The following is a 24,540-nucleotide window of genomic DNA, read 5'->3' as shown; positions in this document are numbered from 1 at the left end:
GACAATTGCATATCTAACACTCTAAACCTTATACTAGGGTCCCCGATATTTTCCATTCAATGAGCATCTTTGGAGACCTGATACAGGCTTGGCAACTCAACCACAAAATGGTCATTATAAGAGGTGGAGCCATCCATGAAATGGTTGGGAATGCGGTTATACAGAACTGGAGTTCTTCTGTATTTCAGACACAAGCTCTATTTAAAAGGATGATTTAAAAAAACCCTGAAGATATTGCTGGAAAACATTTTCTTCCACACACCTGTTCTCACCTCTGCTTTATATCTCTATATTGATGGGGTCAGCAGTCTTCCCATCTGGGGAGGGTTTTAAATTTGGGTCTTGCTGGGCGCCTTTGACTTTGATTTTTAAATTTTGTACTAATAGCTGTTTTTTAAAAGGGATTTAGTAATATATTTGTATTGAAATTTATTTGTTTAGCTTTGATTTGTTGTTTAGCTGTATTATGATTTAATTTTGTTGTACACCACCCAGAGCCCTTCGGGGATAGGGTGATATACAAAACCAATCAATCAATCAATCAATCAATCAATCAATCAATCAATCAATCAATCAATCAATCAATCAATCAAAGTATATATATTGAACTTGCTCAGAAAGTCATCCAGCAGTATCTTTCAGATCTCCAGTGGCCAATCTGGAGCTCTGATGGCCCCATCCATTTTCTAAAAAGATTTGGCAGGCACGAGGGGCTAGTGGGTTCCATGGTGGCCACAAGCACCACATTGGGGACTTCTGCCTTATACCATGGAAAATGTCGCGGGTATTAAAGACGCTACTTCTTTTGAATTTTGTTCTACTACTACAGACTGACATGGCTACTCACCCGAAAAAAACCTCATAGGCTGACCTTGAGCCAGTCTCTCTCTGAGCGATTCCGCACACAAGTTAAATAGGTTCGACCCAGTTCCCTGAGAAGGGTACTAACCTAGGTCGAAGCCATTGTTGTTCCCCACTGCAACCAGCTTGATCCCACCTCGGAGGGCGGAATCACCCTGTGCCTCTTTGCCGCTCCGTTCCGATTGGCTACTGTTCTACAGCCATGTTCCGTCTATCCCCACACACGTTATAAAAAAACTGCCACAGGAATGGAGGGACAAAGGTGGCGTTTTTTGATTGGCCAGCTGTACGCATGCCTGAAACACTCAGCTGTGATTGACTGAATGGGGGACTCCTGGCACCAGAGATTCCACACTTTACTGGAATCGAGCTGAGTTCGAGCGTGGTTCCCTGAAAAAGTAGCAGTTCCCAACTGGAGTCGGACATTTGACCGTTACACGGGGCGAAGCTGGTACTAAACCACGTTGCTCCCAGTGGCTGTGTGAAGCACTTAGGTCGAACACAGCTCGAACTTAGGTCGATAACGCAAGTGCGGAATCAACCTCTCTCAGTCTAACTGACCCCATAAGTTTATTATGAGAGAAAGAACTATGGCTTGGATCGTATAGCACACCTGTTCATATCTACCCTTTCCCTTCAAATTGCCTTTGAGAGAGCATCTGATTCAAGGACTGGTGTAGCCAAAAAATGTTGCTGGCACTACTGCTGTACTGACCAATCTCTTTCATCAACAGAAACACAAGTGATAGAAAAGGAAAGAGAAGGTGAATACCTCCATCTCCCACCCCTCACTGCACTTAGAGCCACATGGCTTTTTGCCCACATAAATCCTATAAGCATCAGCGTTTTGGAGTTTTCAGGGGACTAAGGGAAGGGAGGCAGTGAGAAAAATCCTATCGCAACTAACTTTATGCACACATACCACAGAATCCAAGACTTTCTTCTGGGAGGAAAGGCGGAATCGAAACATTTGTTCATTTTATTGTCGATGGCTTTCACGGCCGGATTCAACTGGTTCTGGTGGGTTTTCTGGGCTGTGTGGCCGTGGTCTGGTGGATCTTGTTCCTAACGTTTCGCCTGCATCTGTGGCTGGCATCTTCAGAGGTGTGTCACAGAGGGAAGTCTTTTACACACTGTGTCCAGTGAGAAGGGAATGTTTAGTGGGGTATATATTGTCCATATCTCAGGGCGGGGAACCAATCAGTTCCACCCAAACACTTACTGATCTGATGAGACTGGGCAGCCTATAACAATGTATATAGGTAGATAAATAGAAAATATTCCTATGGCATTCCATGGTTTGGATCCACCAATAATTGTTCATTGATTGAAGGATTTTTGTCAGTAGAGGGGAATCATGTACATTCTATCCATAGAAATGCTCTGAAAAATCCAGTCTCTTCTTTGTCATCTGTACAATGATGTGATTGTTGTTTTGTTAAATATATCCATCGTTGGCCTGTATAGCTGTGCTTCATTACACACACGCAAATATAGAAATGAAATGGTTAGCTATCAATGTTACTAACCAACATGTTTGGGGGATGAGGGGTAGGGCTACATAGCTTAAATATCTGTCATTTCTACATTCTTTTTACAATTGTCAATTATTTTTGATTAAGTGTATATTCCACGTATATTCAGTTCAGTACCCCATAGACAATCATCCTTAGTAGTTGAATGGTTATGCAATACTATGTGTGCAGGGGTGGGATTCAAATAATTTAACAACCGGTTCTGGTGGTGGGACTCAATAATTTAACAAGTGGTTGTTTACAAGCACCATTTTAACAACCAGTTTTGCCGAAGTGATGCGAACCTGCTGAATCCCACCACTGTATGTGTGAGATATTATTGTGTTCTCTCTATTAGTATTATCAACATGAAAAGGCACAAGGGGAGAAAGGGCTGCTTATTTCTCTAGGGCCCTTTCCGCACGGGCCAAAAACAGCACCCTGGGGATGGCAAAAATGCCATCCCCAGGAAGCTGTTCACAAGGGGGGCGCAGCTGCTTTGCAGCCGCACCGCCCTCGCTCCTCCTCAGTGGCACGAAGCCGCTGTTTCCCAACCTCGCTCCCCGAGAGAGGTTTTTGGGAAACAGCAGCTTCCAAACGCTGCCGTACGAACAGCAGTGGCTGGAAGGTGCCATCCCTCCCCCCTTTCCCAATCGACCTACTGTCCCTGCGACCGTCCAGCGCATCGCCGAGACCTGGGGACATGCCCCCCCCGCCCTGCGACTCCGGAGTGGTTGTGCAGGGCAGGGGCCGTGTCCCCTGGCCTCGGTGACATGCCAGACGGTCGCAGGGAAGGTAAGTCGATTGGGTGATGGTGCAGCGCGGAGCCGTCTCCCCGGTAGTTTCCAGGACCGTTCGTGTGAACTGTCCCGGGGGGGGGGGGAGTTGGGTTGGCATCATGTACGCCAACCCAACCCCCAGTGTGGCCGTGCGGAAATGGCCTAGGATGTCTTAGGAAATCTTGGGTGTTTTCTTGACATCATTGTTCACAACGTACCTGGATATAGAAGCTGCCTTATACTGAATCAGACCTTTAGTCTATCAAGGTCAGTGTTGTCTACCAAGACTGGCAGTAGGTTTCCAGAGGTCCCTCAGGCAGAAGTCTTTTCCATCATCTACCTGATCCTTTTAGCTGGAGATGTCAATGATTAAATCTGAGATCTTCTGCTTGCCAAGCAGGTGATCTACCACGAAGCTACAGCCTTTACCGTAATAGGTAGTGCATACATATGTCTGGACCTTGGAGTTCCGCATGCTCAGTATTCCAGTTTCCATAAAATGTAGTACAGTAGGCCTGAACAGGGAGCATTTTTGCTGGCAGGTCACAACCCAGAGATCTTGCCTATTTTATTAAACAACAGCACAAATGTGAAAGAGGCTGCAGGTGCATTTTTTGCCCTCAGTCTTCCCTTAATCCCATTCCTCCATCTCCCTTTCAGCCTCTTGGAACAAACAGGACTCTTATTGAGCTCTGGACCATGAAGGACAAAAGGATAGTTGATGGAGCCAAGAGGCACCAATAGTTATGATGTTTTTAAACAATCACATGAGATTTGGGGTTCTGACAACTAGAATTAGTGTCATACAGCTGAACTTTGGAGGTTTAATGTATTGTCGAAGGCTTTCACGCCCGGAATCACTTGGGTGCTGTGTGGTTTCCGGGCTGTATGGCCGTGTTCTAGCAGCATTCTCTCCTGACGTTTCACCTGCATCTGTGGCTGGCATCTTCAGAGGATCAACCTACCGGTCCTTCAGACCTACCGGTCCTTCAGCCTACCGGCATCTTCAGAGGATCAACCTACCGATCCTTCAGAGGATCAACCTACCAGAGGATCAACCTACCGATCCTCTGAAGATGCCAGCCACAGATGCAGGCGAAACATCAGGAGAGAATGCTGCTAGAACACGGCCATACAGCCCGGAAACCACACAGCACCCATTTGGAGGTTTAGTTTGGATGGTTCCTTTTCTAGACTGGACAAAAATCCCCTGGATTCTGAATTAGGTCCAACCAGATCCAAACCTTCCCTAGAGATTCTAGTAAGAACATAAGAACATAAGAACAAGCCAGCTGGATCAGACCAGAGTCCATCTAGTCCAGCTCTCTGCTAATAGTGGTAATAGTAGCACTATTACCCTGATAATATTTATACTCATTTTCCAAATTTGGGGGGAGGGGCACAATCAGAAATATGTTGGATGGGAATAAAAGTATATTCATGCTTCATTATGTACAGCATCTTGCAGAATAAGAAATAGGGCCCTAAACTATTCAGATTAGGCTGAAGAATACCCCCCCCCCTCCAAAAAGGTCCCCCCCTAAATTTTCTATGGAAATATATATATATATATAGGCAGGCATGCTTAATAGTTGTCAGTGCTAGTTTTTATTTTTAAATCCTCCCATTCATAGAACTTTCGATTCTATCAGTAGGATGAACTGGCAACCAATGTATATATCAACTACTCTGTGTTTTCTAGGCTGACAGTGTTTCCAAACCTGCTTATTGCCATTCAGGTTGGTACTGAATATTGATGGGAGAGCTTTATTTTCTGAGCACTCGAGACAAATAGAAGGAGAGCAAATCCCTGCAACCTATTTGACCTTTCAAAGTATCCAGTATTTGGTGTAAAGACTCAGAACTCTCTCCTTCCTACCCAAAGCTGTTTTGCCTTCCTCTCCTTGAATCTTCTCCTTCTTTGTATTTAAATAATGCAAATTTGAAAGGGAAAGAATCCCTCCTTCCTGACTCACCCACCTCATCCCCCCCCATGCACCCCCCACTGTGATGCCATTGCATAATTATCTGGGTTGGTTGAAAGAATGAAACCCAGTTCAAAATGTATGAGTTCATTTTTATGTTCTACTGAGAAAATTTATTCAGTGTGACTGCTCAGGAGTGAGAGCAGTAAAACACCTTAATCCCTGGTTGAAGAAAGGTAATACCTTGACAGATGTGTGCCTCCTACTTTCCTTGCGGCCATGTTTCAACAACAAACCTTTATTTCTGCTTCTCGGCTGTAGCAGGAGAAAAAAAAACCGAGAGGAGCAATAAAGCAGTCAGACAAATCTCTGGAGCCAGGCAGCAATGCAATAGTAATGACAGATTTTTAATGTGGCGGGAGAGATTGACAGGAAAATGTCTTCAGAGCAAAAGCACGCCAGATGGAATGAAAACGGTTTATTGGAGTATGGAGGTGCTACTGAACCGAATAGAGGGCAGGTTTAAGGTGGGCGTTTTATCTGAGTAAACAACAACAACCCCAATCCCCTCATTGGCTACTACACAGACCCATCTGCAAAAAAGGGAATTTTTGTTTCCATTGTCTGCAAACAAGAACTTCAGAAGTCACCTGTTTTGACTTCTAGTAAATGGTCATGAGAAATGGTCAGGTCAGGTCCAAAATGTCTCTTCCACCTCCCAACTCAGGGTTTTGAATTAACAACATTTTGAATTGGACAGAGGGTTAGAGACTAAAATGCTGAGTAGTTATCAAACCAAGAAAAAGTTATGTTTTTTTTTTAATTGTTGGAAAAAAAATCTAGTCATAAGTCCGATTGCTCAAAAAACTGTGAGGGGTGGGGGAGAAATGACCAGCTCTGCTGAATTTCCTTCCAGTGAACTAGATAGTGTATGAAATGGCTGTAGCAAGTGAAGATATAGTCCTGCAAGAGTTTTACATGCCATAAAAACATGAAATGAGTCGATGATGAGAGAAATACAGTGAGGAAACAGAGAGTTGGAGTACAAAACATAAGAGAGGGGCTGCCAGTGTTGAACTGATTTTAACAAATAACTATTTTAATACTTCATAAACAGTGAGCTGCCCAAAGGAGAATGCAACAGGAAGAAAAATATGGCTGAAATATGTCTCTCTTTTTAAAAATGATATCATTTCTATCATTTCATCATTTCAGCCATGAGTATATTACATTCCTCGATATTTTACTTTATTAATAGCAGGGATAGCAGATGTATATTTTTAGTCTATAAGTAGCTCAGTTGGTTCAGAGATAAAACAATACATCTACGTTGTGTGCATTTCTTATGCTCATTCCCAGAATTAGCATGATGCAGTTACCTAAGAAAAAATATTGTGGACAACAGTGTCACAATGACTGATGAAGACCTTTTCCTGATTTGACCACAGAGTACACAAAAAAGTTCTCCATTCTTCATGAGAGTGTTTTGTGTTTGGGTTGAAATTCTCAGAGTTTCTGCTTATGCTGCTTTTATATTATGTATTGTCCAAGCTCCAATACAGTGTGTGGAAAGGAAAGGGTGGGGAAGGAGAGAGGCAGTGGGATGGGTGGAAGATCCCGGAAAGTCTTCAGGTTTATTTTTTTAATGTCATTTCATCTGATACCCACAGCAGTAGGATAACAAAGCTTTAGGCGAAATAGTTAACACTGACAGGAAAAGTAATCGGCAAAGCCCGATGACAATCACTTTTTATTTTAAAGCTTTACTGATCCTTTCTTAAAAAAAAAAGAACTGAAGGGGTTCACAATTTTATTACGAAGCATCTCTTAGCTTGTTGTATTCTGTTTAACCTTCCTTTGGTATTTAACTCTCATGGTGCTGTTGGAAATAAAGTTTGCTTCCTTTTCTCTACTAAGCTAAGCCTGGTTTTCTTTTTCTTTTCTTTCTTTTTTTTAATTGCCGAGTGCAACTGCTGTTCCTTTGAAAGATTGCAAAACATTGGCATACGAGCTGGTAAACTAGATGCAAGAGACTGAGGAACAGAAATTAAAAACCACCTTAAATGAAAATAGATTCCCCACTTTCAATACATTAAAGAAAAGAATGGCAGTTCTAAAAAAAAATATGTGGTTGTTGTTAATGCACATTCTTTACTTGTTCAGTGAAGATTCCTGAAACTCAGAATTCAGCTGTGGCTTAGATTTGGGGAGATTCTTCTAATAGGGGTAAGTAGTTTTAAAATGTTTTGGACTGTTGTTGATGGACTGTTGTTTAAATCTGAGGGTGGGAGATAATTTTAGCCTGTGTAAGATTTCTCCGAAGAAGAGGCGTCAGAAGAAACTAACTCCAGGTATACATACAAAACCAAGGTAATAGTTTTGCTTAAAGGCAGTCCAAAGCACAGCGTTGAATGCCAGTCTGTCCTCAGATGATTTTACTGAAGTTTTCAGGTTATGGAATATTAATATCTGCTCAGAGACCTGCGCTATATCCAGATACTCCCTGACAAGTTTTGACGGCAGCCTTAATCTTCATTGTCTTTTTTCATTCTACACAGTTCAGCAAAGAATTTAGTCTCTCCTGTACCTCATCCTTAAAATATTTCATGCAAGAGCACTGCATTTGTAATATAGTGGAATATTAAACACACACACACACATCTTCAGAGAACCTAGCTGCATTAGGCTGTTTTCAGTCCAGAAGATGCTAAATGCAGACTTTCAATCCCAAAGTGTGTTCATTAGTCATTTGCAAATTATTTTTTTATTTCGAAAATCATACCAAGTATATCAGCATGCTCTCATGCACCCCCACGCTGTGGAATTTTGATAATGTATGTCCTAACCGCTTAATTGATTGATTAGCTTACTGCCGCTTTCTGAGACACCAAATTTATCTTTAATAGCCGGAGTCAGGCACGGCAGGCAATCGGGAAGGGGGGGAGGTTGTCCCTTGGCGTCGATTTGCTCTTAACTGGAAAGTCATTACCACTTAATACATGTAGATTGTGTTGAAAGAAAATTATGTGTAATGAAATGAGGGAAAAATTAGTGGAGTGTTATGGACGAAAGCAGATGTTACGGAGGAATTATGCTAGCAGAGATAATCACCTTCGGTAGCATTGTGTGTGTCGGGGTGTTAACTTGGGGAGAGAGTTGGAGAGTGAGCTAAATAAATGTATGGATTCACATGGATTTACTTCTGGGTGCGACATTAGTCTGAGGCACACACTTCTGATTCAGAAGACCACTAGTTCTTCCCATTTTGCTATTTCACCCCCAAACAGTTCTTCTCTTTACAAAAACATTTCTCCTTGAAACAGGAAGGTTTTTAAAAAGCTGTCGATTTGCTCAGCTCCATGAAGTCAAAAAGTAACCAAGGGCAGCAGTCTTTGTGAATGCTGTGTCCTCCTGTTTGAATGTTAGTTGCTGAGACAAACTGTGGGGCGAAGGGCAGCCAGTGTTGGAAGCACCTGACAAATTTGGGAAGCTGTAAAAATGGAAGACAGGGTGAAGTGGCACGGAAATGAAAGGGCTTTTTTCTCTTTTGTTACGTGAAAAATTTTAATATAGAAATTATGTCAGGGAAAAGCCCAAATATTTGTGGAAGGGAATTTGGGATGTCATCTTTTTCTCTGTAGGAACCCCTATGATGTGCAATAATTTTGTAAAAAATCAATTTTACATTTTAAAAAAAATCACACAGCAAAAACTGCCAACAATTTATAATCATTTCAAGATTTTAAATACATGGAAACATGGGGAATATTTTTTTAAAAAAATCTCATAGGCTATCAGAATTGCAACACAACTGAAAAAAAAGTAAGATTTGAAATTTCCCGGCATTATTTATTTTTAGTATGAGGGCTCGGTTTATTCAATGGACAGCTTATTTGCATTCAGAATCTCTTCTTTATTGCTCATTTCCTAAGAAAATAAAGTTGCCCTAGGAAGATATTACTTGGTAGATTTGACTATAAAAGCCGCTGATAATTGGGCTTTTCTGACATATTATTATTAGGTACCTTTGCCTTTTAATGAAGCTTTTGCTACTAGGGTTTGTTGGTTAATTACAGTAACACACACACACCCTTCAAGATTCCAAGTCTCCTATTCCCAGTATTCATGTAGGTTACCAAGAAAGCTGTCAATTCTCTTGTCACTATATTAATGAGTCAAAGCAATGCAGCCAGCCAGCAATGAATCAATTGGAAAACTATGATGAATGCTTCAATAATTAAGGAAATAATTAAACTGACGAATATGGGATTGTACTAAACGAACCAGCTTTTGTAAATGTGTCTTATTGTTGTTTATAAAAAACCACCCCCTCAAAAAGAAAAGGAGAGCTTCCATTTAAATAATACTACGAGCCTCCCTGACTTTATATTTTCTTTCATTTCTTTTCCAACTGGACTTAATGCCTGCTCAGAGATATACGTAACTGATGATTCTTAGGCCTGCAACTGGGCTCATAAAGGAAATGACCCGGTGGATGATACTAATTTTCTAAACATTGCTGAATTTTTAAAACTATACCCAATGTTACATTTGCATGTTAAGTGCATCCCCACACTTGTACATATGATGTGAATATATTAATGTAACACGCATGAACATCCAATTTGCATCCTTCAGCGCCTACATACATTCAACCCTGATTGGCCCATAGTTCCCTAACAAGTGTACAGGTTTGTTTATTTACTTACTTTACATATAGCTATGACTGAAGGTAAAAAACAGAAAAAATGCAATCATATAGCATCAAACAACCAAAGAACAACGCAATTGGACTAGGATTATAGAATTAGTAGACAATGAATTTTATAGTGTGTTTACAGATATGTTTACAATTGCATGTCAGTTGCCTGCATATTATTGAAGTTGTTGAAGAACGCACTGGTCTAATGTTGGCTTTACCAAGGCTTAATATCTATTTCTCCCCAGCAAATTTATTTTTTATTTTTATTTATTTTTCAAACTTATATACCGCCCAACCCCCGAAGGGCTCTGGGCGGTGAACAACATAAAGTTCAAATACAAATAAACATAAAATCAAATACAAGAATCTTTCAATAGTATAAGTTAAAATGCAGCAATTAATACATAACAATGCCCGCTAAAATCCTTCTTGAACCCCCCCCCCCCGAGCGGAGAGAAGAGAGGGTGGGTCCTGTAGATGATAATGGGCCCAAAGTTCTGTGGGGATGAAAGGGGGGGGGGGACGTTGTCATATCCAATGTACAGATGCTTTGAGTTCCTAAAGAATCATTCAGATGTACTTTGCTGTAATGTGTAGTCCTATCACTTGAATGCTTAGTGCTGGGGTAGTCAAAGGAAGAGGTAAGGCCGTATGGGGCTTTTATGGTGGACGGGGTGTCTTTTCTAAGGAGCTCTTCAGCCCCTCACAACCCCTCCTTCCCTCATAGCCTGTTTATCTCTGAAACACCCTTAACTGGCTTCCACCACTCTGGTTCTAGGTTTGACTGGGGTTCTAGGATTGCCAGCTCTGGGTTGAGAAATACCTGGAGATTTTGGGGGTGGAGCCTGGGGAGAATGTGGTTTGTGGAAGGATTTCAATTGGGTATAATACCATCTGCTCCACCTCCTGAAGCATCCATTTTCTTCTGGTGAAATGATCTCTGCTGCTTGGAGATCAGTTGTAATAGCAGATCTCCAGCCACCACAGGGAGATTGGTAACCCTACCCTATAAGAAATCCCCTCTGGTCAGGGTATGCTTTATTGTATGGCTGAATATGAGGAGAAAAGGACCCAGGCTGAATGAACAAAAAATAGTACTTGATTAAATAAGTACAGAAACTGTACTTGTTTCTTATACTTGTAATAGTCTTCTAAATTAAAGAGCAATTGAGACCTTTTCTGCACACAGAACTACCCCATTTTTAGGTGTTGTCAGTCCAGTCATTGGGGGCATCATGTCATTCATGATATCATGAATTATCATGCTCAATTTCTACCTTTAGGTAAGTATAACTCACACAGTTCCTTAAATATTAACTCTATGACAGTCTCTCCACTAGAGTCCCTCTATCTCTCATGGGGCTTCTCAAAGAAGGATGGCTGCTCTCCCTCAGAAAGCTTGAGTCCCCTCTCTGTAAAACTCCCCCCACTCTCAGGAGCTTCCTGCTCCATGTCTGATTGAGGTTTTGCTTGGAGAAAACTACAAGCCACCTGTGTGACTAATCAGTGTTATTGTGTTATGGTTAACTCCAGGACCTAGGCACAGATTTCCTAACTGAAATCTGTCCTTCCTGGCCCTTAATCAGAGTAGCATAGCTCACTTTGACAGGCCCTCAGCCTCCAAAGAATGGAGCTACCACAGAACAACAATTCACTCTGGCTCTCCTCCACAGAACTTCCAGTCCTCTGGCTATAAAACACTGTACAGTTCTCCAGCCAATCACATGGAGTTCCAGATTAACCCTTTGGACTCTACTGCTCAAATGTACCTAAGTGACTGCATACATTACAGTTGCCAACCTCAAATTGGGGCCTGGAGTTTTCCCGGGATTAAATCTCCAGAGGACATCATTTCCCTGAAAAAATGGCGACTTTGTAGGGTGGACTGCATACTATTATAACCCCTGATGCTGTCCCCTCCGCAAATGTTGTCCTCAGGATCCCCCCCAAAATGTTCAGAAATATCCCAGTTTGGAGTTAGCAACCCTACCTAGGGGTAGCTGCCAGGTCTCCCTCCATAGTAGGATAACTGGCAACAGGCGCCAGCTGCATCCACATATAAATTTTCTTCATAACTACGAGGGGGAGATCGTCATGCTTAATATTTTAAAATGCAGTCAGGTTTTCCACAAAGATGATTTCAGCACTAAATTTGCCAGTATTTAGAAAATATAAGGAATTTTAGCCTATATACTCTCTCATCTTATAACTCTTTAAGTCACAATATAGGAGACTACAAAAAAGATGATGCTTCATATCTTTTGAATGTTGAAAGACGATTAGACCAAAAAACATTTTTTTAATCTGTTTAGCAGCAGATAACAATATAAACTTATAAATGAATGTATAATTTTACGAATAGCTTGGTTGGATGTGGGAGAGGGGTCCAAGTAATTAAACAAAGTTAAACACACACACACACACACGTTAATACTCAAAAATTTAGAAAAGGAAAACAATCTTTATCTGATCCTTTGCCCCTTGACACAAAAATCATCAAGCAAACTGCAGTGTGGAGGGAGATACAAAATAAGATGTTACAAGAAAGAAGAAGGAGGAGGAGGAGGAGGAGGAGGAGGAGGAGGAGGAGGAGTTTGGATTTATATCCCCCCTTTCTCTCCTGTAGGTGACTCAAAGGGGCTTACAATCTCCTTGCCCTTCCCCCCCACAACAAACACCCTGTGAGGTGGGCGAGGCTGAGAGAGGTCCGAGAAGCTGTGACTAGCCCAAGGTCACCCAGCTGGCATGTGTGGGAGTGCACAGGCTAATCTGAATTCCCCAGATAAGCCTCCACAACTCAGGCGGCAGAGCGGGTAATCAAACTGTTACCTTGTAACAGTAATTGTTGGTGCATTCAGTAGGGTTGGGGTATTCAGTGACTTGCTTTGACATGCCACCAGAGGCTTCTCTGAGCACTGCATCCCAAGGTGGGACCTGTTTCACTGTCCAAGATCATTGCTTGGTGACTTAGAACAGCTGCCTCCAACTGGGACTGGAGGATGAGTAAGCTGTGAACTAGACCCTCATGCCAGAGATGTAAAAAAAATGCTCTCTTATTCCAGCAGTCAGGTGACAGTTGAGATGATGGGAAGTTGGACACAAATAAGACAAAGTAAAATCATAATCACCACCTTTGGCCCTTTCCCCACTCACCTCTGTCGGAGGGTTGCTGCGCGCAATTCCTGGCACGTGCAATTCCTGGAGCACGCCCCGGCTTCCCCACAACCCCACGCTCTGCGTTCTGCGCGGGGTCATCAAAAGGCGCCATTTCAAAAGGCGCCAGGAATTACGCGCGCTGAGGGGGCGCGAAAGAGGCAGCGTCGGGGCGGCTGCGTTCTCACCGCCCCTGAAGTGGGAAGTGCAGCTGTACCCCGCGCTACTTGAGGAGAGTAGCGCGGGGCTTAAGGTAAGTGGGGAAAGGGCCTTCGATAAGTTTATTCTCTCCCAGGGTTGATGGAGAGAGCATACAAGAGAGCATACCATAGTCACATGGCTCTTTTGATTGATGATAATTGTAAATGTGGCTCTGTGTGACACGTTTGGGCAAGAAGAATGAGATTTCTGAGATACCAAGGTACCAGTCCATGTAGGATTTTGTAAAGTTCAGCATCAGCGCTTTGAAGTGTGCTCGGAAAAGGATCAGCATTTGGCAGGCTGTGCAGGTCCTTCCAGATGGGTGAGATTTTTTTTCTCATGCAAACATATCAGTCGGCAACCTTATTACTGCATTCCTCACTAATTTTAGTTCCAGGGCACTATTTAAAGCAGCCCTATGTGTAAAATTCATCGCCCTATTTGCATCTGAATCCGATATTGACAGAAATAATAATAACCGGCAAATTGCAAAACTGATCCTTCAAGGGGGATGCAACATCACATCAAACACAAGCTGAAATCTTTATTCATTGGCAGATGTGATTGTTGACCACCATGTCACAAACAGTGCTCTCAAGATTGCCTCAGCAAACGCTGGGAGATTTTGGAGTCAGTGTCTGGGGGTGAAGTGATGTAATTTCCAGGTGATACTCTAGGTTGCCTCCTGTACTTTCTGTGGTCTTTACCATAGAAGCTTGAGTTGTCAGGGGACCCTGTATCTTTGAAACCCCATTGGCCCATATTGCCCACAGAGGGCACTCTATCCTCCAGTTGTAATCTCCTGGTGGTCCCTGGCCCCAAGGACATTAGGTTGTCCTCAGCCAAAAGCGGGACCTTTTTGACCCTGCCTCCAGCCTGGTGAAACACTCTGTCAGCTGATACCAGGGTCCTGTGGGACCTTAAACCCTGGGAACTACATATGGACATTGCTGCTAAAGACATTGTTCTTGTGACTTCATTTCATAGCTATGATGCTTAAACCGTGTGAAAAGCGTGTGATTGCCCACTGTATTGTCAGCCATTACAAAGTTTGCTGATCGTAGAGGTAGATAGGTAATAAGCTAGCCAAAATTCTGCAATAGAAAGAGGAGATCAAATTAACGTTGCTTAGTTTCCTGTGTGCTGTCTGGGAAGAAGCCTGTTTCACCCTCATAGTTACATCATAGGACAAAATAAATCTGTAAAGGAGATAACAACAGTGGTTAAAAAAAATTACTCCTGCAATTGTGTTCCCCAGAAGAGGTTTTTTTAAAGGACCCTGTTCATTTTTACTCCACCCTTCCTCCAACAAGGACCTAAGGAAGAGCGCACTGTTCTTATTTTTCAATTTTGTCCTCACAATAGCCGTATGAAGTAGGTCACACTGAGAAAGAGAGAGTGGCTCAAAGCCCTTCCCTCCTCACTGCCAGTAATCTTCAATGGAAAGTGGAGATTTGAACCCAGATCCTTTTGACACTCTTGCCACTCTACTGACAGCATGAAGCAAAACTACTTTAAATATCGTCTGGTTTTTTTGAAACCCGTTTGCTTTGCTTACACTGTTGTTTTTTTTAAAGTATACCCTATTCTAATGCCAATTTACAAAACTAAGTTACTGGTAATATCGCAAAGGTTCATAGGGAGTCACTTTACAAACAACAGTGGTCACGTTTGGGAAACTTACCTGTAGATATACACAGGCCCTAAATAGGTGCAAAATTCTCAGGGTCTCCGGGAACTAGTTGTCAACATGCTCATAAAGCAGTGAATGCTGCAAATTTACAGAGAAGTGTTCAACTCATGGAAAGAAATGTATTACGAGAAAATTGTGGAAGTCTCTGGATGTGTTTATTAAAAAGGTGATTTACTTAGCATAGCCAGATATTAACTGCCGGCAGGGCTATATCCTATCTCTCCTTTAGCAGAAGGGCGTTGCCATGTGACTCTATGTATGGAGCTAGAGGAGAGCCTTTAGCTGTTTTCTAAAATTTATTTTCCAAAAGGGGGGGAGAGTGATACGCTAATGCTGGAGAAAAGCAGCACTTAGTCTTCACATCAAGAAAAGAGAAAACAGAGCTGCAAGCTTGCATTCGATGGTGAATAATTTAATTAAAGCTTATGCATTATACAAATAATTGTTACCACTATTTTGGTATCGGGCAGGCAAAGACAAACCACCACTGAATGTGTCTTGCCTTGAAACTGCTGTGAGGTCGCCATAGGTCAGCTGCGACTTGACGACAAACGAAATAAAATAAAACAAAAACTGAGGGAGCAATCCAAAGCAGGAACCCTAAGAAAATAGTTCTATTTTATTCATTGGGGCTTCTTCCCAGAAAACTGTGCTTAGGATTGTAGCCTCACAGAGCAGTTTTATCAGTTCATATCACTGGGCTTAGACTTCGACTGGAGGAATTCAAAGTACTGCCAGCTCTCATTTGGGAAATGCCTGGAAGTTTAGGGGCAAAGTCTGAGGAGGGCAGTGTTTTGAGGAAGGACCTCAGTGGGACATAATCCCTTGTTGTTTACTTTCCAAAGCAGCCATTTTCTTCAGGGTAACTAATTTCTGTACTCTGGAGATCAGTTACAATTCTGGAAGACAGCCAGGCCCCACCTGGAAGATTTAATATTTATTTCTTTGTTTTAACTCTACACTGACTTGCACTGCTATTGTATGATAAGCTTTTGTGGGTTGGATTGCCATCCCCCCCACCCCCATTGGGCAACCAGCAGGGGACTTTCAAGTATCAGAGGAGGCTAAGGGAGACTCAGACCAATGATGCTCCAGTGCCACTTCCAGTGCACACCAGAAGTTACATACCTAATTGGGCTGCCAGCACCACCAGGGGCACACTGGTATTTGCCACCCCTTACTCCCTCCGTCCCCTCCCCTCCCCTTGCATGCCACCCCTCACTCACTCACTCCCATCCCCTCCCTCCCCTTCCCTTGCATGTCACCCCTCCTTCCCCCTCTGCTGGGTGGGCCATTTCCAGATACTAAATTTCATCTTTAAGCAGAAATACTGATTCTAGTGTTGTAAACTACTTTTTAAAATATACTGTCAAAGGCTTTCAAGGCCGGAATCATGGGGTGTTGTGTGGTTTCGAGGCTGTATGACATTTTCTCCTGTTGTTTTGCCTGCATCTGACTGCACTAGTCAGTTTATCGGCGATTGAGGGCAGTGGCACTTGCCCCTCAGAAGGAAAGGGCAGGTCTAGATGTGGGTCACCAGACACTTAGTTTCATATCTGCTGATGATCCCCATCCAGTTTTCACAATGCCGGAAAATTATTTGAATTGGATTTATACTAAATTTTCTATTGATTAAAAGCAGTGGTGGTCACTGATTCTCCCTCCTGTTCCTCTGGGAGTGGCATTAATGTAATACCTAGAATAACTGAAAATACAGGCAATAAACAAAATGGCCAGAACTGATTTTTTTTTCCCCCATTGTACCTTTTGAGCAAATTTTTACTGGGCAGACCGAATTTTTCTAACTAGAAAATGTGGAATTCCATCTTTGAATCACTGCAGAATCTCTTTGTGAGAATGTCAATGATATATCTGTAAAGGTAGTCTCTTGTGAAAGCATCACTAGGGTTGGAGATTCGGACAGTCCGAATCTGAATTTTTACCGAATCTGCACTGATTCGGACGGATTCGGATGAGCAAAGTCCGAATCTGAGCTGTCCGAATCCTATCAGATCCGAATCCATGGGATTCGGATCACCAGCCGAATTGCGTTTTTATTTTTTGGTGTTTTTTCACGTTTCAGCCTGCTGGGGGTGCATTTTTAAACATATCTGCACCAAAATGTCAGGGTATCATCAGGAGACTGTCACTAGCTTTAAAAATGCTGGTTTGCATGTTTCACCGCTCACTCACTCCAGCAGGCTTCATGTGCAGGAGCAGTGAAACATGCAAACCGGAATTTTTAAAGCTAGTGGCACCAAATTTCAGGGTATCATCAGGAGACTGTCCTGATGACACCCCCCAAGTTTGGTGCAGTTTAGTTCAGGGGAGCCAAAGTTATGGACTCTCAAAGGTGTAGCCCCCATCCCCTATCAGCTCCCATTGGAAACAATGGGGGATAGCTGCACCCCTTTTGAGGGTCCATACCTGAACCAAACTGCACCAAACTTGGTGGGCATCATCAGGACAGTCACCTGTTGATACCCTGATAATTTCGGAGCCCTTCGGGGATCGGGCGGTATACAAATTAAATAAATAATAATAATAATAATAATAATTTGGTGCCAATATGTCTAAAAATGCGCCCCTGCAGGCACCCCCAAAAATTTGCCCAAGATTCTTTTTTCTGCAGTGATTTCTGCATTGCTGTCAATGGGGAATTTCTGGTGGAGGGCTGTGGGGTGCACATTTATCAAGGTACAGTCACAAAACGTTCAGGGTATCTTCAGGAGAGTCTCTGGATGACACCATCCAGGTTTGAGGAACTTTGCTTATGGGGCAGTGGGAGATGGAACCTACCCATAACATTGAACCCCTTGAAGCAACAGTCACCAAACCTGGATGGGGTCATGAAGAGACTCTCCTGAAGACACCCTGAACGTTTTGTGGGTTTACCATGAGAAATGTGCACTCCACAGCCCTCCCACAGAAATTTCCCATTGGCTGCAATGGAGCCAGCCAGCCACTACAAAGCACAGAATCTGGGGAAATTTCTTTGGGTGACTGTGAGGGGCGAGGTTTTAGAGCTACTATCACCAAAATTTCAGGGTATCATACAAGTACTGTCCTTATGATACTCCCCAAGTTTGGTGAAGTTTGGTTCAGGGGGTTCAACGTTATAGACCTTCAAAAGTGTAGCCCCCATCTCCTGTTTGCTTCCATTGGAAACAATGGGGGATGGGGCACCCCTTTTGAGGGTCAATAACTTTGCCCCTCCTGAACCAAACTTCATTAAACTTGGGGAGAATAATCAGGACAGTCTCCAGATGATATCCTGAAAGTTTAGTGCCACTAGCTTTAAAAATGCGCCCCCTGCAGGCCAAAACGTGTAAAAACACCAAAAATTCAAAATAATAATAAAACAGACCCAAATTTTTTGGATTTACCCGAATTTTCGGGCATATCCGAATCGGCTATGATTCGGATTCGGGCATACAAATTATTTTATGCCCCAAAATACCCAAATCCGAATTTTACCGAATTTTTTTATTATTGACTAACCCTAGATTACTGACCCATGGGGTGTTGTCACATCACAACATTTACTAGATAGGGTGGTTTGCCACTGCCTTCCTCAGTTTGCCATTGCCTTCCCACTTTACTCCCAGCAAGCTAGGTACTCATTTTACCAACCTTGGAAGGATGTACGGCTGAGTCAATCTTGAACTGGCTACCTGAAACCAACTTCTGTCAGGATCAAACTTCGATTGTGCGCAGATATTTGACGGCCGTACTTCAGCTTTGCCACTTTGTGCCATGGGGTTCCTAGAGCTCATTAAATCCTTCTCACAAGGAACTATGGCTACCTGTACAATCAGAAGTAGAGCCACAAAAAACTTTGGGATGCTCCAAAATGATTTTCTGAGATCAAAACGCTGTTAGGTATGTGAATGGTACGTAAATACAAAACACCATTTTGAACTGCTCTGACAGAAGCACTTTATGCTATGACTTATGACCAAGCAAATAGGTGGGCAGTCAGCTTGCAGTATGGTAATCACGAGTCTTACGGGCAATTATCATCACAGCACACCTGGAGACTAATCAGAAGGCCCAGGTGGCAAAAAGCCAGGCAGACATATCTCCTTCCCTTTCTTCTGCTTTCTGCTCACTGACTTGATAGAATCAAAACCACCCCAAGGCAGGGGAGGAACAGCCTGCAATCTGTATTGTAACCTGTCCTGTGGCTGAATATATCATATTGAAGATTTGATTTGTAGCCCTGAGTCTTTCCCAAAAGTTTGCTGAGTGGATCTCAGGCTCATTCTGCACAAGCAGAATAATGCACTTTCAAACTGCTTTCAGTGCTCTTTGAAGCTGTGTGGAATGGCAAAATCCACTTGCAAACAGTTGTGAAAGTGGTTTGAAAACGCATTATTTTGCGTGTGCGGAAGGGGCCTCAGATACCTTTTTCTTACCTTTTAAAATTTTATTACACTTTTATTTCTCCCTTACTTCAAGAAGCCCAGGTTGGCATCCACGGTTTTGTACTTGCAATAGCCCCATGACGCAGGACAGGTTGGCGGGCCCAAAGTTGTTCAGTGAGCTTCCTGATTAAGAAGTGTTATGAAGCTGGGAAGGTAGCATGGTGTAGCTCGGTTTTGCAAAGTCTTGGAATCTAAATAGGTTTGGTACATGAGTGGGAATCATAAAAAACATAGGGTTGGAAGAGATATCCAGGGTCATCAAGTCCACAATGCAGGAAATTCATAACTTCCTCCCACTCCCCTGGTGACTCCTGGTCTATGCCCAGAGGAAGGCAAAAAAAAATCTGCTAGGATCCTTGGTCAATCTGACTTGGAGGAAAACTCCTTCCTGATCCCCAAGTGGTGATCAGCACTACACTGGGCATGTAAGAAAGGGCCATGATAGCCAAGCACTGACTTATCCCTTCCTGCTCTGCAGTGGCGTAGGAGGTTAAGAGCTTGTGTATCTAATCTGGAGGAACCGGGTTTGATTCCCAGCTCTGCCACCTGAGCTGTGGAGGCTTATCAGGGGAATTCAGATTAGCCTATACACTCCCACACACGCCAGCTGGGTGACCTTGGGCTAGTCACAGCTTCTTGGAGCTGTCTCAGCCCCACCTACCTGACAGGGTGTTTGTTGTGAGGGAGGAAGGGCAAGGAGATTGTAAGCCCCTTTGAGTCTCCTGCAGGAGAGAAAGGGGGGATATAAATCCAAACTCCTCCTCCTCCTCCTCCTCTTCCTCCTCCTCTTCCTCTTCTTCCTCTTCCTCTTCTTCCTCTTCTTCTTCTTCTTCCTCTTCCTCTTCCTCTTCCTCTTCCTCTTCTTCTTCTTCTTCTTCTTCTTCTTCTTCTTCTTCTTCTTCTTCTTCTTCTTCTTCTTCTGATCTGCATAAGTGCACAGAGTCAACATTGCTGTCAGATGGCCATCTAGCCTCTGCTTAAAAACCTCCAAAGAAGGAGAATCCCCCCCCCCCCACAAATAAAAACTAAGTCCGTTCCACTTAGGAACCGCTCTAATGTTACAGAAGTTCATCCTAATTTTTAGGCGAAATCTCTTTTAATTTTATTTCAACCCAGGTCTGACTTCCTGGGGCAACAGAAAACAACTTTGCACCATTCTCCATATGACAGCCCTTCAGATACTTGAAGACAGCTGTCAGATCAGTTGCCTCCTCTCTAGGTTAAACATAGCCAGCTCTTTCAATCTTTTCTCATAGCATGTAGTTTGTTGGCCTCCTCTGGACACATTCCAGATTGTTAACATCCTTCTTAAACTGTGATGTCCAAAACTGAATAAAAAAACTCCAAGCAAAGTGATAGCATCACTTCATGTGATCCTGACCCTAGACTTCTGTAGATACAGTCCAAAAACACCATTCCAACTACCGCATCACACTTCTAACTCATGTTCACTGGATGGCTTACTAAGACCCCTAGATCATTTTTGCACATACTACTGCTGAGACAAGTCTCCCCTATCCTATAATTATGTATTTGATTTTTCCTATCTAAATGCATAACTTAACATTTATCTCAGCTGAAATTCACTTTGTTAGTTTCAGTCCAGTTTTGCAGCCTCTCAAGATCATCCTGCCTCCTGCCTTCTACCATATTTACTGTATCTGCAGAAGGAGGCAATGGCAAACCACGTCTGTTTCTCACTTGCCTTGAAAGCCCCTAGCTGGAGTTGCCGTAAGCTGGCTGAGACTTGATAGTATTTTATTTAAAACACATACAGCATGAAGTTGGTCTTGGTCTGATCATTATACCATGCTGGCAGCACATATTCTCCTTGTGACGCAGTTGAGAGGAACTGCTGTTTCCAGATGCCCTGCTTGTGAGCTTCCCATGTAAATCCAATGGTAACAGCTAGAGAAATTATGCTCCTTTGGTCATAAGGTTCCCAGTTCTAGGTTAGGAAAATCTTGGAAATTTGGCAGTGGAGGGCAGTGGAGGGCAGGGTTCAGTGAGGGTATGGATCTCAAAGAGGTGTAATGCCATCGAGACCACCCTCCAAAACCTAGGTGTCAAACTCACGGCCCTCCAGATGTTATGGACTACAGTTCTCATCATTCCCTGCCAGCAGGGGATGATGGGAACTGTAGTCCATAACATCTGGAGGGCCACGAGTTTGACACCTGTGCTCCTAAGCAACCATTTGCTCCAGGGGTCTGCAATCTGCGGCTCTCCAGATGTTCATGGACTACAAATCCCATTAGCCCCTGCCAATTGGCCATGCTGGCAGGGTGCTGATGGGATTTGTAGTCCATGAACATCTGGAGAGCCGCAGATTGCAGATCCCTGCTCCAGGAGAACTGTGTAGTTTGGAGACTGGAAGTTAGCAACCCTATGTGTTGATGAGACAGACTTTGGTTCTCTAGTGGTTTTGTTTGAGTAATGAATGTATGTGTTTGTTTCAGCAAGGAGCTTTTGAAACTTCAATAATTTAATTAATGTAACTGTTGCCAAGTGCTACAACCCTCCCAGACGGAATAAGTTAAAAGTCATAATAAACAAAATACCAGGTTACTTCTTGCGTAGTATATACCAAGTTGCATCTAACCATTTACTCATAGCATTTGACACATTACGATAGTTGACAGTTTCTTGCCACTGAATGGTTAGACTAATAAACTATTCGGCAGGCCTATAATTTTGAATCACAAAATTTACCACAGACGTAAAGTGCATATGCGGCCGAGAAACCATTATGCTTTCCTGGAGATAATAATGATTATCTAGAAACAAAACACAATGGATTAATATAGGGGTTGATGGAAAAGGGTTGACCCAGACTCACCATAATACTGGAAAGCAGCACTGTATCCATGGACAGCAGTTCTGACACAGGCAAACACACACCCTCAAATCATAGTGAGAGTTCACCACTGACTTACTGTTCATACTACTTCTGAATGATCCTCCATCAGAAAACGACTGAAGATGCAAAAGTAGCCGCTTTCATCTCGAGGAGGATCAGCTATAAAAGAGCAATAGGTATGGACAGGTATGCAATGAAGAGGTCAGTAGTCAGAGATGTTCCGCCAGGCCTGTGGCTGAAGAAGAAGAGTTTGGATTTATACCCCACCTTTCTATCTGACAAAGAGATCCAAAGCAGCTTACAAACTCCTTTCCCTTCCACGCCCCCCAACAGGCACCTTGTGAGGAAGGTGGGGTTGAGAGAGTTCTGAAGAACTGTGTTCTTCCGAACCCAAAAGAATGTAGGAGTGGGGAAACAAATCTGGTTCAACAGATAAGAGTCTGCCCCTTGTGTGGAGGAATGGGGAATCAAACCAGTTCTCCAGATTAGAGTCCATCTCCTCTAATAACCTCCCCTTTTTTGGAATTACCACAAGCGAAAGGTTTCCAAACCTCAGGGAAAACCCTTAGTTTGTGCTAATTCTGAAAAATGGGAGGTTATTCACTCAGTGTTAGAAATGGTTATTTAGATATACTAAATCCTTTATACCATATGGTATAGAAGGACTCAGACACCCATAGTAGTAAAACTATATAAAACAGCTCTGTAAATAGTTACTAACAACTGTTCTAGTGTTAAATGTAACCTTTATGAAAACCCGAGCTACAAAGTAAAGTTTATTGGAAAATAAATATCCAAGTTTAAGTGATTTATGTTCATCTCAGACTGACCTACTGAGGAAGAAAGCAAGAAATAAAACATTGGTTCACAGGGGTTCTCTTCCTTCTAACCACTATACACTGGGTCTTTTTTTGAGGACAGTGAAGATGTTCATATTGGCTGGCCTCCCCCTCCTTTTTTGCTTTCCCCCTTTTATCTTTTTTTCTATCCTTTTTTTCATTGGATTATTTAAAGGGAAGGGTGTCATAAGATTTGAGATCATGTAAGAAATGCAGTCATTTTATTGTAATAAATGTGGATGTGAACTGCTGTAAGTGTCAGGACTACAATTCCCAGCAATCACCAGTTCCCGCCTTTTGAGTTACAGTGGGAAACCGAGCTGGGGAGCTACAGCAAAACAAAACTATGTAGCTCTGTCAGAACCAATGAGAGACTAGGAACTAAGGGGAGGGGAAAAGCTGATTGGTTGCTGTCTGTTTTTGTAAATAGAATAAATACTGGAACTGAGGACAAGAATCCTCAATTCCAGCACCCTGTAGCAAGGGCGACCCAAATCAATAAAGTTCTTTTTTACATTGACTTTATCTGAGTGGTGTTCAGCCTTACAGTAAGTCTGTCTTGATGTGAGAGAGTAATTTACAAACGCTAATGCTAGTAATAATCATCCAAACAAAGTGCTAGCCCATAATACACCAGACATCACAGTGATTGAGGGCAAGAAAGCTGCCATCATTGACATAGCAATACCCAGTGACAGCAGGGTCATTGAAAAAGATCATGAGAAGGTCACTAAATTGTTTTTTTTTTTTGAGAATCGTGCTATTAGTGAGTCTTTTCAGAAATCCCGGATTGCAGCTGCTCATGAGCAAACACCTGGTCAGGAGGTGCTTTATTCGCCTCCATTTTGCTTTTTTTAAATTTTGCGGCTTACATCTGCATAGCTACACAGATGCAGATGGTCACATCGTGAGACACCAACATGACTGTGAGGGTTCATTATGTTGTAACCTGCCCTGAGCCCTACGGTGATATGGCAGGATATAAATATAACAAATAAGTAAGTAAATAAATAAATAAATAAATAAGTAAATAAGTAAGTACATAAATAAAGTAAATAAATAAATAAATAAATAAGAAGAGTTTGGATTTATATCCCCACTCTCTCTCCTGCAGGAGACTCAAAGGGGCTTACAATCTCCTTGCCCTTCCCCCCTCATAACAAACACCCTGTGAAGTGGGTGGCGCTGAGAGAGCTCCAAAGAGCTGTGACTAGCCCAAAGTCACCCAGCTGGCGTGTGTGGGAGTGCACAGGCTAATCTGAATTCCCCAGATAAGCCTCCACAGCTCAAGTGGCAGAGCGGGGAATCAAACCCAGTTCCTCCAGATTAGAATGCACTTGCTCTCAACCACTACACCACTGCTGAAAAGCAAGCAAGCAAGCAAGCAAGCAAGCAAGCAAGCAAGCAAGCAAGCAAATACATACATACATACATACATACATACATACATACATACATACATACATACATACATACAATTTGTGCATGCCTGATTAGCTATGCAATGGTGGGAAGTAAATTAAAAGAGAGAGACACCGTGCGAAGGGGCAACAGCAACCCGGATTGTTTCCGTGGGCTCCAATTGC

At 42.8% G+C, this 24,540-nt stretch overlaps 1 long non-coding RNA gene across 1 annotated transcript in view; it reads left to right on the top strand.

The window, feature by feature from the left end:
* Window positions 1-6,960: 6,960 nt before the first annotated feature.
* The window catches only part of LOC125425791, a 29,279-nt gene continuing 11,699 nt past the window's right edge, over window positions 6,961-24,540 (top strand). The window contains exon 1 of the long non-coding RNA XR_007243450.1: window positions 6,961-7,305. This is a non-coding gene — a long non-coding RNA (uncharacterized LOC125425791). The remainder of the gene's footprint in view (window positions 7,306-24,540) is intronic.

The sequence above is a fragment of the Sphaerodactylus townsendi genome, linkage group LG02 (genome assembly GCF_021028975.2).
Source record: "Sphaerodactylus townsendi isolate TG3544 linkage group LG02, MPM_Stown_v2.3, whole genome shotgun sequence".
NCBI classification, from domain to species: domain Eukaryota; kingdom Metazoa; phylum Chordata; class Lepidosauria; order Squamata; family Sphaerodactylidae; genus Sphaerodactylus; species Sphaerodactylus townsendi.
Note: the sequence above shows the minus strand (reverse complement) of the source record. Positions and strands in the feature narration are given on the sequence as shown.